The sequence below is a fragment of the Panthera onca genome, chromosome C2 (assembly GCF_046562875.1).
Source record: "Panthera onca isolate mPanOnc1 chromosome C2, mPanOnc1 haplotype 2, whole genome shotgun sequence".
NCBI classification, from domain to species: Eukaryota; Metazoa; Chordata; class Mammalia; order Carnivora; family Felidae; genus Panthera; species Panthera onca.
This window is the reverse complement of record NC_138347.1, coordinates 66,151,422-66,171,139: the sequence shown is the minus strand read 5'-3', so window position 1 is coordinate 66,171,139 and position 19,718 is coordinate 66,151,422. Positions and strand designations below refer to the sequence as shown.

At 41.1% G+C, this 19,718-nt stretch overlaps 1 protein-coding gene and 1 long non-coding RNA gene across 2 annotated transcripts in view; one reads left to right on the top strand and one right to left on the bottom strand.

Moving 5' to 3' along the window:
- The window catches only part of LRRC58 (leucine rich repeat containing 58), a 75,327-nt gene that overhangs the window by 25,871 nt on the left and 29,738 nt on the right, over nucleotides 1-19,718 (top strand). The window lies entirely within an intron of this gene.
- LOC132683672 (uncharacterized) lies at nucleotides 494-3,220 on the bottom strand. Its single transcript, XR_013557916.2, has 2 exons — nucleotides 1,542-3,220; nucleotides 494-841 (listed from the first exon to the last, which is right to left on the bottom strand). It is a non-coding gene; the product is annotated as an uncharacterized LOC132683672 (long non-coding RNA).

Genomic DNA, 19,718 nt, shown 5'->3' with positions numbered 1-19,718 from the left:
TTCCTTCTGCTTCCACAGTCATATCAGACTTATGGATGCATGTTCTAATAAGAAGTTGGTGAGGCCATTTTGCTGATGAAGGTCAGGTACTCCATTTCATTTAGTCCAGAATCAAACAATCTTAACACGAAGTAGTATAGTACTAACAGCACACTAATATTATGGTACTTAGTATTGTTCTTTAATGCCATTATTTTGGTGGCCCTATAACACCTGACATTTTTCTAGATTCCAAAATTGGAAAGAATATTGTGGTTGGTTATGAGTTGAGGTAAGCAGAGTGGGTAGAAAAGACACATTCTTTGCAAAACAAAACAGGTAAATGTTTCAAATTTGCTGAGATGGAAAAAGCTTACCACTTCCCTGGTTAGTATATAGGAGGGCTTCTTGGTTAAGATAGGCTCAGAAATTGAAGGGCAGAAGAGAAAAAAACATTGGGTGTGTTAGGGTCAGGCATAAGGCAGGGTAAAGATAGGAGTCAGAGGCTAAAAAATTTTAGCGGTCAAAGGCTTTATTTGGGAACTAAGGTCTCGCGGGCGAGGTTCCGTGACTCGGGGAGAGAGAGAGAGTGAGGAGTCAGGGAAGTCGCCCCCAGGTGTGGTGGGTGAGGTTTTTAAGCTGCAGCGGTTCCAGGTTTAGGTCCAGGTGGGCCTTTTTCGCATCAGGTCATGCTGTCGCTCGGTGATTGGTTGACCTCCAATTCGTTCTGGCACGCTACTAGGGGCTTTTCATTGGGTTGCGCTGGCAAGATGGCCGTCCCCTCTACTGTGGTTCCAAGGACATCCTAACATTCCAACCTCTTATTGGTGATAATGGGCGACGGATCTGATCTGGCTGCTTCCTGCGGGTGTAAGGGCGACATCATGGTTTGTGGGGTCTGAGGTTGGAATGCGGAAATATGGCCGGACCACCATCTGGTGAAATGCAACCTGGGAAACTTCATGAATTCGTTTTCGTACGAAACAGAGAAAACAAGGTAAGAGCATAAGTATTATACAGATAGCAACTAGTGGTGTGACTATGGTGAGGAGCCAAGTTAGGAGGGGTGATTGCCACTAGGAGGTTAGGGGGTCTGAGGATCCTGGGCGGGGGGGATAGAGTTTTGTGGATTTCCTTTAGGTGTTCTATATTGGTTTCAACTAAGCCTGATTCATTGAGGTAGTAGCAACATTCCTCCCTCAGGAACAGGCATGTTCCCCCTTTTTCTGCTGTCAGGAGATCTAGGGCTCGTCGGTTTTGTAGAGTGACCTGTGCTAGGGAGTTGATCTGCCTTTGTAAGGCAGATAGGGAGGTTGCTGAGGCTTCTAATTTATTGAGGATGTCTCGGCCCAACAGGGGGATGGGGCAGGAGGGGATGACTAGGAAGGAGTGGGAGAAGTGGAAGCCATCCAGGCAGCAGGTGAGTACTGGTGTGCATGGGGGAATGGAGGGGGTGACATTTATGCCCATGACCGAAACGGAGGACGGCATGGTGGGGCCGGAATAGCTCGGCAGGACGGAATAGGTAGCCCCCATGTCCAACAGAAAGGAGATGGACTTACCCGCTACCTGGAGTTTTACCCTGGGCTCAGCGTGGGTCACCGGAGTTACTGAGTCTGGGCCTCCTCAGTCGTCATCCTCCATCTCCAGCAGTTGGAAGGCAGAGTCCAAGCGGGGTGAAGCCTCGCCACGTGGGGGAGTTGCTAGTCTGTTGTCCCCTGGGTTAGGACAATCGGATTCCCAATGGCCCATTTGCTGGCACAATGGGCATGGACTGGTAGGCTTTTTGGGATAGGGACACTGATGAGACCAATGGCCTTCTTGGCCACATTTAAAGCTTGGCCCCGGAGGGGGCTGTGGTCCAGAGGGCTTTATTGTGGCTGGCCTCAGGGCAGCTACCAAGGCTTGGGTCTGTAATTGTACCTTTTGTTGGAGACGGGCCTATCGCCGTTGTTCTTGAGCTTCTTCTCGGCCATTAAAAACTTTAAAAGCCATCTTTACCAGGTCGGCCATAGGGGTTTGAGGACCATCTTCAGCCTTTTTTAGGTTTTTTTTGAATATCAGGGGCTGATTGGGAAATAAAGTAGGTGGCCAATACTGTGGCCCCGGCGGGGGTGGTAGGGTCTAGTCTGGTATACTGGGTAAGTGCCTCTGTGAGCCAGCTAAGGAAGGCTGCGGGATTTTCACTGGGGTCCTGTATTATTTCTTGAAGTTTGTTAAAATTTACTGATTTGGTTGAGGTTGCCCTCATGCCTGCTAGTAGGCACGGGATCATCTGGTCCCGGCGCCGGTGACCATTGCCTGCATGTTGGTAGTTCCAATTGGGGTTGGCCGCCGGGACAGCATCGGCCCCTACAGGCATAGTGGGGTCGGTCATGTGGGTTTGGTCTGCATGTTCCCTGGCTGCAGCCTGGATGCACTCCCTCTCCTCAGGGGTGAGGGTAGAGGTGAGGATTACATAGATTTCATACCATGTGAGACTGTAGGCTTGGGCAAGCTATTGGAATTCCTTAATGTATTGGGTGGGGTCAGACAAGAATGACCCTAGCCGCTTTTCAATGGTGGATAAGTCTTGGAGGGAGAAGGGGACGTGAAGGCGAACCAGGCCTTCAGGTCTTGCCACCTCACGGAGAGGTAAGATGGCCGCTGGGGTCTGTTCGCTGGGAGGGGCCTGAGCACGAGTTCGGGATGATATGGGAGGCGAGGGCGGGACGGCTGGAGGTTGGGAGTACGGAGGGGGGCGAGGGCTGGTGCGCGGTGTGGCTAGATCCTCTAACGGGTCGAAGATCAGGGAAGTTGGTGAGGTGGGGTCGTCAGGGGGTTGTGGGTGGGCAAGGAGCATGCATGCAGAGGGGCAGGAGGAACATAGGTTGGGGTGAGACCTGAGGTCCCAAGAGGCCATGACGTAGGGTATTTCTCTCCATTTTCCCAGCCGATGGCAGAAATTGTCCAGATGGGTTAAGATTTGGTATTGTAAAGACCCCTCAGGTGGCCATTGAGAATCATCTAATTTGTAGAGGCCAGACTACAGTGCAAAGGCAGATGAGTCGGTTACGACGAAGTTCACCTTGTAAGCCCAGGAGCCGGAAGTTTTTTAACAGATATTGTGGGGGAGGTAAGAGATCGAGGAGGTTTAGACTCGTTATTCGCCATTGGCGTGGCAGGGCGAGGTGTCCCTCGCGCCGCAATAAGGGGCCTATTGGCGTGCGGGCCTTGCAGCATGCGGAGGAAAGGAGACTGACTTGTGGGTGTCAGCCATAGTTGGAAGAGGGAAGGAGGGGTCTGTCCTACTTACCGGCTCCTGTAGGCGCTTGAGAGTAGGGTGGTTGGCCTCTGGCTTGGCAAGGAGGGAGCTCAGCCAAGGGAGGCGAGCTACTACCTCTCCCCGGGTTTCGGCACCAAATGTTAGGGTCAGGTGTAAGGCAGGGTAAAGATAGGAGTCAGAGGCTAAAAAATTTTAGCGGTCAAAGGCTTTATTTGGGAACTAAGGTCTCGGGAGAGGTTCTGTGACTCAGGGAGAGAGAGAGAGAGAGGAGTCAGGGAAGTCGCCTCCAGGTGTGGTGGGGTGGGGTTTTTAAGCTGCAGCAGTTCCGGGTTTAGGTCCAGGTGGGCCTTTTTCGCATCAGGTCATGCTGTCACTCGGTGATTGGTTGACCTCCAATTCATTCTGGCACGCTACTAGGGGCTTTTCATTGGGTTGCGCTGGCTGGCGAGATGGCCGTCCCCTCTACTGTGGTTCCAAGGACATCCTAACAGGGTGTAACTGACCTCTTTCCTGAAGAAAAATTTTCTTTAATGGCTTATAAACTGTAGATACTAAATAGGAAGGCAGAACATTTCTGGGGATAGTAACACTTGGACATGTCCTATCCACATCAGTCACTGCCAACTTCATGAGCAATTCAATTCCATCAACATTCTCTAGAATGTTAGAGCTAGAAGAAACTTTAAAGGTATGAAATGGACTCACTTGTTTGAGAGATGAAAAAAATTTAAGCAAAGAGAGACTTGTCCAGGAATCAAAATGTCTGAATCTTGAATCCAAGCCTCTGGATTCCCACTTCACTGCTACTCACTATAACATTCTCCTTTATCTAATACCGTATTCTATGACAGGATATCATAACACTATTGGTACTGAATTGTTACTTGCCAGCCACATTCAATGTGATGCTGCTGCACTACATCTCAGAGTATTCACAATTTTAGATCTGGTAGGAAACTATAGATAATAGTAAATATCTGGGAGCTTGTTACTGTTTACAAAGCACATTCAAGAACCTACCTTAATTAGTCCTCATGACACTTGGGGTAGGGTTAGATTTGGTGAAGTTTGTTGGTGTAGTTTCCCTTCTCTGAGTTTAAAATAAATTGACATGGACTTGAGAAAGGAATCTAAATGTCAGCTTTACCATACCGGAATTGAGCTTCTTACATTCTCCCTGAATCAAATGTAACCAACCAGAATCACAGACTTCCCCTGCAAGGGGCTGTCTACCCCCGGATGGCATTCCACAAGGCTGAGCAGAACATGATCCAAAGGAGGTCAGGTCAAACATAAACCCTATAGTGCTGCCCAATAGAGAAAGCTGGAAAAATTATCATCAGACTTGGGCCATCTAAGCAGATGAATTAGTCTTTCTCCCACAGGGAGGAAAAAGATGCTAGAAAGCTTTCTTCTGGGCAGCTGCTCTCAATTCTCATTGCACATTAGAACCACAATGGAACCTTTCAAAGTATATAAATGCATGGACCCCATCTCCAGACCAGTTGAAACATGATCACTAGAGGTGGAGTCTAGGCATCAATAGTTGTGGAGGCTCCCAAGTTGTAGGTGACTTAGCTGCCCAGCAAGGGTGATAATTCTTTTTTTTTTTTTAATTTTTTTTAATTTTTTTTTAACGCTTATTTATTTTTGAGACAGAGAGAGACAGAGCATGAATGGGGGAGGGGCAGAGAGAGAGGGAGACACAGAATCAGAAGCAGGCTCCAGGCTCTGAGCCATCAGCCCAGAGCCCGACGCAGGGCTTGAACTCACGGACCGTGAGATGGTGACCTGAGCTGAAGCCAGACGCTTAACCGACTGAGCCACCCAGACGCCCAAGGGTGATAATTCTTAAGTGAAAGTCCCCTCATGATGACTTGAGTTCAGTGGACTGGGGTTTTGATAGATGAAGAAATGGGCCCAAAGTGAGATGCGCCCAAGTTCTCTTAGATAAATAGTGACAGAGCTGGGGCTAGAATCCATTTATTTTTTTAATATGTGTGTTTCTTTTAATTGAACACCTACTTTAGACCAGGCACTGACTGCTATTCTAATGGGTTTTTTTTTTGTTTTTTTGTTTTTTGGTTTTTTTTTTGCTTCTCCCTGTCAGCCACTCTCTTTTCCGAACTGAAAGTGTTTTGAGGGTGTTTAAGATGGTATATTCAAGTGGATTGGCCATATTGAAGCCAACATCAACTACATCAGAGTGTCTGCTGAATCATGGAAAACAAAAGCAGCAAACAGATCAACTTCACAAGAAACATTCATGAAAAGATGACTTGGTCAAATATTTCAGGTTATAGCCACAAGGCAAGAGATAGCCTTCCCTTTCGGTGAGGAAAACCTTATCAAGTTGTGCTCTGGTTCTTTTGACCATTGATAAAGACATGGCTAACATCTTAAGCAGCAGTGAGGAGCAGACTGACATTACCAAGAAAGATAAGAAAATGTAGGCATCTGCCTACGGTCAATCCATAAACATAGATTCCATGATAGGAAAGCAAGTTCAACTAAACTACACATTTTTATAAGCACTACACATAATTTCTACAACAGTTTGTTTTCGATCTAGCTATGAGGCTGTATGATTATTTTACTACTTAAATCTGAATAATCATGCACTCTTAATACCTTTGTAAATAGAGAAGATTTAAATGGAAAAGCAAACCTGTTCATGATGCCATGGAAACTCATGGAAAAGAAAATATTCCATGATGCCATGGAAACTCATGGAAAAGAAAATAAAAATATGTGAAATAAGTTTAACTTTGAAATTAAGCTTAGGTTATAGCCAAAAAGCCACAATTTTAGAATTTTGTCCTTATTGTTCATTTTAACCTCTTTCAAACTTGACAGTGGTCTCCAAGTTTCTTCCTCATTTTAAGTCTAATTTTAGCTGTGCTCAGAACTCTTTCTATTTTTGTAGCTCTCAAATATTTGTAAGTTCTTGCATTATTCCCTATACCCTTTTTAGTCATCTCTAGTTAGGTCTTTTCATCTTTCCTTCTAGACTGGTGCACATACAGCCAGGGGCAGAGTTAGTAATAAGAACTTTACCCCTGAATCTGCAGTTAAAATTCTACCCTTTATAAAGCCTACAAGGGTCTGTTGTAGTGAATAACATGTCAATGAGTCTCTCTGAAACAATCTTTTTCATTTCTGCTGAGGGCAGCATGTCATATAAAAAAGACGTGTGTAATTGACTAATGGATAAGAAGGAATTAGATGAATACCAGGTGTCTTTGACTTAAACTGCAGTGTAATTATAATTAATTCTTAATTCTGGCTCACTAGAGGAATTTCTCTCTAGTTCTAAGTGATCACAGAATCAGTGACAGTTTGAGAAGTCATCATCACACCACTTTACACAAGAGGACAATTCAACTATCCGGGTGAGAACCTATCTTATTTTTAAGTACCTCAGAGAAGATTTTACTTCTTTAGCAATTGTGAAGCTTAACAATTGTCACTGGAGGAAGTATTTCCTAAGGTTCTTGTGATCTGTGCTAGCCAGATTAGATATGGAGACAAGTTTTAAATTATTTATATCAGCAGAGAGGCACAACGACATTAGTAATACAAAGTATACGCAAGAGTGTGTGCACGCACATATGTGCGCATGCATGCACACATGTACATGCATGCTACTCATTATATTCCTTGTGTACCTTTGGCTCCAAAATGTTGCTTCTCCCTTCCTCTCATTACATCTTCTCTGTCCTTTCTCCCAATCCAAAATTCCTCCCATCACTCTAAAAACGAATGTACACAGGAGCCACACTTCTAATAAGTGTGCAAAACCTCTTAGGAAGAGGAAAATGAGAACACAACAGGATCACAGCTCTATGCAATGGAGACCTAAATCCAATAATATAAGAACTGGACATCAACCTGGTAAGTTGAGAAAAGAGAATTCTTCACAGTGAAGCCTTCAACCTTGACACTAAGCAGCACCCAGGCTAGTGTAGCTACAGGAGCTGAGGTATCTAGGAGGAGGAAAGAAGGACAAGATGCTTCCCAGCCACTCTTGGCTGATTATTTAATGGATGCCCCAGTAAGGAAGGATGGTGATTGATAACGTGAACCACAGTGAAGTTATATATGCATATTATTTGTAAGTTTGCATATTAATCATTGTAAACTTATCCCAAAGAGAAGATTCACTCTTTTACATATTTTTGTATACCCTTATGAACTCTCAAGTAATATAATCTCTTCAAGGTGCTGTTAAGGAGAGGAACTTAAGGGGTGCCTGGGTGGCTCAGTCTGACTGGCTCAGGTCACGATCTCACAGTTCATGAGTTCGAGCGCCGCACTGGACTCTGTGCTGACAGCTCAGAACCTGGAGCCTGCTTCAGATTCTGTGCCCCCTTCTCTCTCTCTCTTTCCCTCTCTGTCTCTCTCTCTCTCAAAAACAAATAAACATTAAAAATTGTTTTTTAAAAAGGAGAGGAACTTAAGTTAGGTCAATAATTATTAATATTGAGATAAGCCCAAATCCTTGTACAATCCCGCATATTCCCACATACACATACACACACAGGTATCCATGCATATATACATATCTGCCCAGCCAAAGATTGAAGTTTGATCACTGGGCACAGAGAGCAAATTGTGCCTGTCACTTTCACCTGACCATGTGGCCCAGAGAGGAATAAATGAGCTGCTAGGTGATCCTGCAGGCAATACTGGACTTATTGTGTGATAGGATTGATTTTTTTTTTCTCCTTTCAAAGATGCAGTGCCAAAGCCATCTTACAGTAAAGACCAAGAAGTGGATCTGACATAAAGCAGGTGTTTCTTTTTCTCAAATCAGAATTTGAAGGGATCTGTTTATCATTAATAATCCTATTACCCTGATGAGGGTGATTTTCCTTTGCATGCCCTTTAGCCCCAAATAGCTAACATTTCATCTCTTTTCTTTATGCAACCATGAGCACCAGGGCAAGATTAGGCAATCATTCATATATGAACAGATCCAGAAATACAGACCCATGGGTGCACTCCTCATAAAATTAGACAGTTAGGAAGGTGGGAAGGTCATATTAGATGCAGACATTGATTTAAGGAAATCTCTTTGTACTAAAAACCAGTCTTCAAAAGATAGCTGCATCACTAAAGAGTTTGGGCACTGGTGTCTTGCTTTTCTTCCTTTTCTTCCTCTTCATTCTCTTATTCTCCTCCCCCTCCTTTTCTTTCTCCTCTTTGTCCTTCTCCACCTTCATTATCATGATGATGTGTAGGTCACAGAATTAGACATGGAGGTCAAAGAGGTATTCATACCTTCTAAGGGCTTACTAAGTGCCTAAGGACTAGAACACCAAGAAGATGGCAGTTTGAGTACAGTTGCCTTCTCTTCAACTAGCAACTACAATCTTTTGTCAAATGGCAGCTAAGACCTATGGGTGTATGAATAAATGTGAGGCTATGGGCACTGTATGAGTCCTGGAGAGGGAAAGATGCCAGGATTCCCCTCCCAAGACTACAAGACAGACCATCACTGGAAGTGCTCAGGACAAAAACAAACCAACATATCCAGGGAAAACTTGGCTTTCCAAGATCTTATGGATCCTAAGGGTAAAGGTTGATTTCAGCCCCACATGGATGTATGGCTTTTTCCAGGTCCCCAAAAGACAAGAAGGAACTGAATGGTGAGCTATGTCTTCCCTGCCTCTGAGGCTGAGAGAATCAGACCAGGGAGAAAAGGGTATCTTCCTCCCTGCTTCAATAAAAGTCTTATGAATAGTTTATCTCTACACAATGAGCTCAAAGAGAGGAAACCACTTTGCTTTCCACCATATCTATGACTGCTGCCTGTTAAGACACCACAAATAGCCCTGAGCCCCACTGATTCAACAAAGGAAATAACAACATACCCAAAGAGACTCAATAGCAGACAGGAAGATCAACCAGAACAGACAGAACAAATACCAAGAAGACACAAGTGCAAGAAAAAAGAAAGACCTTTAGCACTAACAAGAGAAAGGGGTGGGGGAGGGAGAGAAAGAGAGAAGAAAGGTGGGAACCAGAGTGGGGAGGAAAGGAATGGGGGAAGCAATGGGAAATGGAAGAAAAAAAGAAAAGATTTTTAAAATAATACTGCATAAATGAAAGGAGAGAATGATCACTCTTGAGACCTAAATTAGTGGGCTAGAAGATCAAATGGAGAAAATATCTCGAAGCACAGAGCAAAAATAAAAAGTGACTGAAATCATCAGAGAGAAGACGGGAGACTTAAGGATAGATCCAAGAGACTTAATATACAGTATAGGAAATGTGATTGGAGAAAAAGTACATATGAAGGACAGACAATAAACATATAAAAGGAGAAAATTTTCTTGGACCAAGAAATACCTAAGTCTACAGATTGAATGAGATCTGCAAGTTCCAAGCTGAACTGATGAACACACACACACACACACACACACACACACACACACTTAGGAATATACTGGTAAAATTTTTGAACTCTAAGGGGAAAAATTTTTTTTACAAACTTCCACATAGAAAGTTGCCTTATTATAAAGAAAACAGAATCAGATCTCTTATCTGCATCACCAGCAGTCAGAAGTTAGTGGAATACTAACGTCTACAGATGTCTGACAGAAAAGGACTGCACCTCAAGAGCTCCATGACCAGCCAAGACATAATTCAGTCTCCACAGTGAAAGAAGATTGCAGATATGTAAGAAGACAGAGTAACACCTATGTTTTCCCACTAAATACTTTAGAAGGGGCTCTAGTCAAATAATAGAGCCCAAGATGATAAGGAAGGAAATGGTAGTGAATAACAAAACTTAGAATAAATAGGTCAATATAAAGACAGATATAGATACGTAGATAAAATACATATGTAGATAACCACAGGCTGAGCAATGTGTAAGTTGTTAAAAAAACAAAGACCAACCTTGAAAATTCCCTGTGCAGATAAAACCAGGGCAGTCATACAAAGTTTAATTTAGCTTATTTTGCAATGCTAATGTGACCTGGGTCATTTCTTGCTTGTGCCTCCAGAAATCATAAGCAATAGTTAAACTGTTTCCCAAGGTTGATCTGAGGTAACCACTGATCAATTCCCTATCATATAGGAAGATTCTAATATTATAACCAATTTCTGTGAAGAATAAACAGTCACTGCTTTCTTACTACATAAGCTGCTTCAGAACAATATACCTCTGAGTCTGAGTTCATATTTTGGCAAACTATCTCTTTGGTGTATGTGCAATAAACTTCTACTATTATTTCAATGATTCATTGGTTTTACTTCTGTTATTTCTCAACTTTTGATAGGTGTATAATCCAAACAAAATAACAGCCAAATATATAAGGCAAAAAATTAGAAGAAATACAAGAAGAATTTGATAAAATGCATTTATAGTGATAGAGTTTAATACTTTATTTCAGAATTGGGCAAATCTGGTATATAACAAATATGGGATGACATACAAGTTGAATAATACAATCAATAAACTTGATGTAATAGTTCTGTATAGAGTCTAATATCCCTCAAACAAACAACAAAACATTTTGGAGTACCCATAGAAAATTTACAAAAATCACTCATATTTGACCACAAAGAAAGACTTAACAGATTCTAAAAACCACATTCTCTCATCTTAATTCAATAAAGTTGACAATAAATAATGTAAGGAAGACTAAAAACCATATACAGAGGAAATCAAAACAAAATTATAAATACAGTATTCATAAAGCAATGAAAAAGAGAACGCTTTTTACCAAAACCCAAACATCACAGTGGAAACTGTACTCTGAAGAAAATATATACCTTAAGTGATTTCATTATTAAAGAAAACATAAAAAATAAAGTTTGTTTTTATCTTAAGAAATTAGAAAAAAGAGCAACAAAGTAAAAAAAATTGGGAAGAGCGAATTAATCAAGATTAGAGTTAAAATGAAAGTAATAGAAAAGAGGTAGAAAGCACAAATAAATATAAAAGCCCTCCTTTGCAAAATATCTGACCTAATTAAGAAGAACTGTGCAAAAGTAGATAAAATTATGAATTCTGTAAAAGATGACAAGTACAGGAGAAATTAAAAGTATAATAAGAAAAACATATGGCAACAAACTGGAATCCTAAGGAAAATGGGTGATTTCCTAGTAAAAATACAGATTGCCAACATGGATCCTGAAATAAGGAAAATATAAATAGGCCATTTAGCATAGAAACGATAGAAATGTTTAAAATGGTACTTAAAAACCTTGCATTGGAAAAGCCCACAGGATTACATGAGTTCATAGCTGAGTGTTAGTTGACCTTTAGAAATTTATGATGTTATTTAAATAGTCAAAGCCTAGAGAAAAAAAATGGGACTCTTCATTTAAAGAGAAAAAAATGAGACTATTCTTTAAAGCTTGATGTTGTTGACATAGGTGCAAATGATTATAAGATTCACATTATTTTATGTACCATTAAAAAGTACTTTCTTAGCTAGCACTTACAGTTTATATTTTAAGTGTATGGAAAGCACTGCTTTAGTCCTATTTTAAAAGACTATCTTCTATCAGTCTTGTGCATTCATAAAAAAAAAAAAAAAGGTCTTCATGCTCATACTCAAGCTCTTCTGAATCGTTTTCAATTCAAAACTGTTGATCTTTGTTTTTTTCCACACAATATTGTCCTCCATACCATCAAAAGTATTGGCAATACTGCCTTTCCCAAAAGGAGGTCTATGAGTGTCTCTGGGTTTGTTTATTTTTATTTTTTCCCAAATGCTGGTGTTCACATTCACAAGTTTAATGCCATGGCTTTTTAAAAAAAATTTTTTTTAATATTTATTTTTGAGACAGAGAGAGTGTTAGTGGGGGTGGGCAGCAAAGAGAGGGAGACACAGAATGTGAAGCAGGCTCCAGGCTCTGAGCTGTCAGCACAGAGCCCGATGTAGGGCTTGAACTCACAAGCAGTGAGATCATGACCTGAGTTGAAGTCAGACACCCAACTGACTGAGCCATCCAGGCACCCCAGTGCCATAGCTTTCTTACGCCTGCTGCAGATGGCAGTGGAAGGTCTCAGACAAGTTCACACAGGCACAAGCACAGAAAATGACAGCTATGTCATGACTTAGGCCTTGCCAACAGCAACTGTCAGTCACATCCTTATTTCTAAGATACTAAAATATGAAAAAACATACATCCCCAAATTGGTGAAAAAGAGTAGTACAAAACCAGAAAACTATACACTAATCTCACATATGGAATGTAGGTGAAAACATTATAGATAAGGTATTAGCAACTGGAATCCTTCAGTGTTTCAAAAGAATAATGACCAAACTCCAGACCCTCAATTCTGAGGAGACGTTGGGTAATTAACAGGAAGAAGAACTGAGTGAAGATGGTCAAGCCATGAGTAGCACAGTGCTGGTGTCACTTTTTTAGAAAAACAGTACTTGACCAGGGCTGGAAGTACAATCCTAGTTCAGTCATTTAGCATCCATGCAATTTGGATCAGTTCATGTCATTCTCTGGGTCTCAGTGTCCTCAAGTAAAGGTGGACATACCCAGGGTCCTTTCAGGCTCTGATGTTCTCAGCATCCATGGGTCTAGGACAGTGTCTCATCCACCAAGAATCCAGCCCGGGTTTTGCATGGAACTCTGTGCAAGTCAAACCCTTGGTTACTCAGGTAGAAAACTGGTCACACTGCCCAATAAATCCTCCTGCTCTTTAATTTCACACAACAGTGCAGAGTCTAATCACAACTCGGATGGAAATAAAAAATTACCAGGCTGCCCTCCTCAACTTATTCCAGACAAACATGCATGTCCTGGCTTCTTTCTGAACCCCCCCATAAAAGACTCAGTAGGCCTCATGTGCAATAGGCTTCAATGAGAGTCACAAGACAAGGCATTGAATTTGTTTTTACTGCCTCCTCAGAGCTCTCCCACACACTCTCTCTTCCTGCAGCTCTTTATTTTCCTCTTGATACTTCTTATATTTAAAATAAATTTACATGTATTTGTTTACTTTTTTATTGTGGAAAAATATACATAACATAAAACTTGCCATTTTGACCATTTTCAAGTGTACAGTTCAGTAACATTAAGTACATTCACCTTGTTGTACAACCTATTTACTTAATTCTTCATTAAAAAAAAATTACCATATGCCTTTAGAAACAAACTCAAATAGCACCTAAAGTTATCAAGTGAAATATAAGTCTCCCAGTCATTCATTTCAAAAGAAATAACTCTTAAGTTTCTTTTGGATCCTTCCAGAAACATTTTTAATTTGTATACCAGCACATTGTGCTGCCCCTTGCTTTTTTCATTTAACAAAATATCTTGGAGCTGTTTTATGTCAATTCATACAGATCTTGTTTTAAATATGAGATTATGAGACAATTGATTTAATCAGTATCCTACTGATAGCATTGTGTTGTTTCTAGTTTTTGTTGCTGTTGTTTCTCTCACAACTGTTGGTTTTGCTATTACAAATAATGCTGCAATAACCATCCTTATATATATAACTTGTCATTTATTACCTACTATACCTGTCATCTCAACTCCTAACTGTGGAATTGCAGGATCAAAGGGAATGTGCATGTAATTGGTTTATTTTTTTAAAGACTCTCTTCTTGTTAGAGTATAAACATGAAGTAGTTTTGTTTTACCAATTGTCACTTTTTCTTTTATGTTTATTTATTTTGAGAGAGAGAGAGAGCATGTGCAAGCAGGGGAGGGGCAGAGAGAGAGGAAGGAGAGAGAATGCCAAGCAGGCTCCATGCTGTCAGCACAGAGCCTGATGTGGGGCTTTATCCCACGAACCGTGAGGGGAAACCAAGAGTTGGATGCTTAACCAACTGAGCCACCCAGGTGCCCCTGACAATCATCACTTTTAATGATGTTATACTGAATACACTTCAGGATCTTAAGGGTGTCTTGAGAAAATTCCATACATTTCCAGTCCATTTAAAACTTCAAAGCTGATTCAAAGCTCTACCTTCCCTTGAGAGACCTAGGAGCTCCTTCAATGATAGAAATGGAATGGAGTCAAGGTAAAAGGCAAACGCCTCTTGACTTTAAATATCTTGGCTGTGCTGCTTCTCTGGCTAAGCCAGGCAGATAGTTGATGTTATTTGTGTGGCAGGCATCAAAATGTTGAGTTCTTTGAAGGGGTCTGGTGAAGCCTCCCTCTCTGCTGCATAGCTCCCCTGACAAAGATGATCTGGCTCCAGCTCAACCTTCTATTCATTCCCCACCTTAGCTTCTAATACAGGGCCACTGGGGTCCTTCATTCCACGGCTATTGCTCTCCAAATAGGTAACCTTCTTGGATGGAGTACTGGCTAGATAATTCAAGTACAGATACTTTCTGTAGGATCCTCTCAATACGTAGGACAAACAAGTGTCCTTGCCACACTACATCATGGAAAGCCAGCTGCTATACGCTTTCTCCAATTCTTTTTCCCATATTAGGTAGGCACAGGGGAAAATAGACCTGTATATGCCTAAGCAGACCTCATTTGGAAATGAAATGTTTATCTCCCTTTCTTTCTGGTGTCCCTAATTTCTATTAATGATTCTCTTGGCATCCCCACTCACTTGGATTCGGGGAAGGGAAAGCACTCATCCTTCTGTCACCCAAGGAAAGGCAAAACCTCTCACCATGATCACTGTAGTCTATTATCAGAAGACCACTATTGACCATTTCTCCCATTCTTCCTGTCTTCTTAAATAGACTCAGAATGCTGTTGAGGTGGTTGTGGTGGTGGTGGTGGTGGTGGTGGTGGTGCCACTTTTACTTCCTTCCAGAAGCTCTACGGAGGTGTTTGACCCTATCTCAAAGTGATGAGTTGATGGTTCTCTGGAAAATGTATACATATCTAGTTTTTCTTACCTAGTGTCTTGTGGTGTCAACTTTCAGTTTTAAATGCAATTTATGAACAGAAGTCCCTCTCAATTTATTGTTACATTCATTTAGCTACTTACAAATTACTCTCTAAAAAGTAATGCCATCAACAGCATATGGGAATGCCTCGTTTGCCCAAGCTCTCCCTAACATTCCCTTAACATTTCTGAAGACAAAACTTTTTAGCAAAACCAAACCTCACAACTTTCTTTGTCTTCTACAAAAGGAGGAAGAAAAAGAAGCCAGATTGGAAATTCAGAATACTGATCCCCCTGCTATCATATGAGTATTTCCTGTGTAGATGTTGGACTATTTTGTGTGGATTTGCTTGACCTCTAATAATTAGCTACAGAGTAATGTCTTAGTTCTGCCAGCCTGAGAGCAGGTACTACCAGAAGGCAGTGCACCTGTTGTGAACATAGGGCCTGCAGGGTAGAGGAGAAACCATGACTCCTTGAGGCCAATGTTGAGGTGCTTAGGGAGAGACCTCAAGGGGACTGTGTAATAAAAAATTTGGCTGGCCTTTGCCGCTGGGTCCTGAGAGGTAATCTCTAAATCCCTGGAATTTTTGGAGTAATAGGAGAGACTTTCTTATTCATGGTCAGTCCCTCAGACCATACGTGATAGTTTTTGTTAGCAAGGTGAGTCATGATGGGCCCCTAGATCATTTATGCTAATAAGATGTCTTAGGATGGAGGCTAGCTATCCCAGATGGTTGGGGTTTTAAGTGATGTGATATCAATTCAACTTCTAGAAAAGGGAGAGGTCTGGAGATTGAGTTCAGCTACATGGTAATGATTCAATCATGGCTATATAATGAAATACCAGTTAAAACTCTGGACACCAAAGCTCAAGTAAGCTTTCCTCTGCTGTGTGTATTATCACACATAGACGTGTTGTCCAGGAAGGCAATATGTCCTTGAGGATGATGGGAGCTTGAGATCTTCCCAACCTGCCCTACATGTCTCTTCTTTTGGCTGATTTTGCTTTGTATCCTTTTACTATAATAAAAACTATAAGTATAGCACTTTCTTGAATTCTCTAAGTCATCCTAAAATATTATCAAACCTGAGAGGATAGTGGGAACGCCAAAATTTGTAGCCATCAGGTTAAAAGTTGGCCTGAGCACCCCTGAACTTACAGCCGGTATCTAAAGTGAAGGCCGTCTTGTGGAGGACTATGCCATTAACCTGTAAAGTTTAGCCTAATTCTGGGTAGTTGGTGTTAGAACTCATTATAGGGAGGTAGAATCTAGGCAAAAGCTGGAAACTTGAAGTTCACTCACCCTTATTCTTGTGGAGAATCTATTTCCATGACACAAAGAATTAAAGAAATTAACTTCCATCAGTTCTTCTCTTCATTACTGAAGAGTCAAACATCCCTGTGGCTTAGCGAATAGATTGTCCACCTGCAATGTCCTGTCCTATCTCCACTCCAAAAACTTGGCCCAAAGGGCTAATTCTGTAGGCCAAGGTAAGAGAATAGTAGGTTCATAAGGAACCATAAGTTATTCAACTTTGTGTCCCTCTCTGAGAACCTACAACAGTTCTTCTCTATGATAGTTACTCAAAATAATAATAGTAGTAATAATAATAATTTAATGAAACTCAGGAAGGTCCACATAGAGTGGCCAAAGGGCTTGAGAATAATCCATTTTACGGGTTAAAAAAAGAATAGACCAGGCCAAAACAATTATGACTAAAAGGAGATGCGATAATAGTTTATGAAATAATGAGGGTTTGGATGAGCTAACCAGAGAGTGCTTATTCTCTGTTAAATTTCACAGTATTTAAATCTTGAAGCAGGAAAATTTAATACAAGCACTATACACAGTGGGTAATGGACTAAGAAAACCCATTACTCAGAGAAATAGTGCAAGTTGAAAATAATCAAAAGGGCTTAGAGGAAACTCAAGAGGAATCAACCAAAATAGATTATTTCCTAAGAAAAAAATTAAAATTTTGAATATTTGGGGCACCTGGGTAGCTCAGTCAGTTAAGTGTCCGACTCTTGATCTTGACTCAGGTCATGATCTCACAGTTCATGAGTTCAAGCCCCATGTTGGGCTCTGCTCTGACAGAGTGGAGTGTGCTTGGGATTCTCTCTCTCTCTCTCTCTGTCCCTCTCTCACTTGTGCTCTCTCTCTGTCCTCTCTCAAAATAAATAAATAAACTTTAAACAAAATTTAGAAGATTTATCATAACTTTCTGAGGTCATGGAGCAGAGCCAAGCATTCACACGATATGTGCTTAGGATTCACTCTAAAAGTAGAGCCCTCAGTCTAGTGGATATGGAGATGACTCAGTTACATCTCCCAAAAGGAGGGGACCCATTACATCAGATCCTGGCTTAGCCTATTTAGGATTCTCTGGGGCTCATTCAGTTGCCCAGTCATGCTGAACTCTGTGTCTTGCCCTCAGATGTCAGTTTATATATCCTAGAAGAAATCCTTTCAGTCCTCCCTACTGAGTCCCTGACAAACTTCTATTTCAACTGTCACTCTCACATACTCTGGTGGGAAGGGATATGGGACAAATTTTGGCAATTTGTCATCATGTACTGAGGAATCCAGCCCCAGGCCAACATCCTATGTGTGATATTTCAGACCCCATCATAAGAAATTATAAGGCTTTGCCTGTCTGGCTACATAGGTAGAAGCTGCCTTCCCCACACCAGACTTGATGCATTGCCAAAGCATGGCAATTTTCTGGCAGAAGTCACAGTCGAGGACTCAGCCCTCTTTCTCCCCACCCAAACCAGCCATGCTCATGTACATATCTATATTCCTAACCAAAAAGCCTCCAGATAGAGCCCTCTTTATTGGGCTTGGTTGAGACACTTTACTCCACTTTGACTCCATACCTTTCCATTACTATCCCTTCCCTCCCTCTCCCTCCCCCTGGCCCACAGGTCCATAAAAAGGCGGGAGCCTTTTGTTCAGGTATTCTTGACAGTAAGATGATTCCCCTCATATGTACTGCATTCACCTGGAGAGCTTTTTAAATATGTTCATTAACAAGCTAAATGCCAAGCAATAAGAATTATGAAACTAAATTTTGGTGCATCTATAAGATGTTTCAATAGCTTTACAATAAACATCTCTAATTTTTATAATCAGAAAACTATGTAAAAACATTTTAATACAATAAATTATATGTATATGTGAGAGTATTATATGCATAGCAAAAAGTCTGAAAGAATATTAAAACACTGACTGTGAGTGGTGCCTGGGTGATTCAGTCGGTTGTCTGACTCTTGATTCTGGCTGAGGTCATGATTTCATGGTTCGTGGGATCAAGTTCTGCATGGGGCTCTGCGCTGACAGTGTGGAGCCTGATTGGGATTCTATCTCTCTCCCTCTCTCTCTGCCCCTCCCCTGCTCACGTTCTCTTTCTCGCTCCCAAAATAAATAAATAAACTTTTAAAAAAATTGTTGATGGTTATTTCTGGGTGTTGTGAGTAGAGCTGATTTTTATTTTGCTATTTTTTCTATTCAATATTCTTTGAGATTTTTACAATAAATATATGATTTTATAATAAGAAAAACTTTTAAAACTGCTTTAATTTTAGGACTTTCAGTTTCATTCTTAACAATCCCAAATGCCCTGCCCAGGGCTTGCCTACATCTCCAGGGTTCCCACCATGGAAATGTAGTGTTTCACAATCAGAGGTAGCTTAGTTAAAGGCAAAAAAGACAAAAAATCCCATTCACAAAAGACCACACATTTTATGATTTCATTCATAAGGAATCCCAGAATAGGGAAATCTATAGAGAGAGAAAGTATATTAATGGTTTCTTCAGGTGAAGGGTTGGTGGGGAGGGGAAATGAGGACTAGGCGGTGATAGACAGCTAAAGAGTATGGGATTTCTTCCATTGTTTTTACTTATATATTTTCTTTTATGTTTTATACCATTTATGTTGGTGAGTATATACTATAGTGGTCTAAAGGAATTTTACATTTCAAGAAAGTTCAATAACTATCAGAGCCATGCTGCTTCATTATTCCCATTTCCCAGATAAGGAAACATGCTAGGGAGCAAGTAGTGTGTTGGTTGCACGGCTCACAAGTAGAGGCAAGAAGCCTCTCTGTTGCTGCAGCTCACCCTCTCTCTGCACGTGAACTTTAGTTGTGCTGGAGATGGGCTAGAAACGCTTTTTCTCTCAAGGGCCTCTTCATGATGGCCCCATCTTTAAAAAAAAACTGTGGTAAAATGTACACAACAAAATTTACCACTTTAGCCATTTTTAAGTTATACGATTCTGTAGCATTAAGCACACTCACACTTTTGTGCATCCATCACCATCATCCCTCTCCAGAACTTTTTCATCTTCCCCAATTGAGACTCAATACCCATTAAACAATAACTCCTTATTCTTCTCTCCCTTTCCCACAACGCCTGGTAACCACCATTCTACTTCTGTCTCTATGAGTTTGACTACTCTAGGTCACTCACATGAGTGGAATCACACAATATTTGTCATTTCATGATTAGCTTCTTTCACTTAGCATGATATCTTCAAGGTTCATCCATGTTGTACCATGAGTCAGTTTTTCATCCCTTTATAAGGCTGATTAATATTCCATCGTATGCATACACCATGTTTGTTTA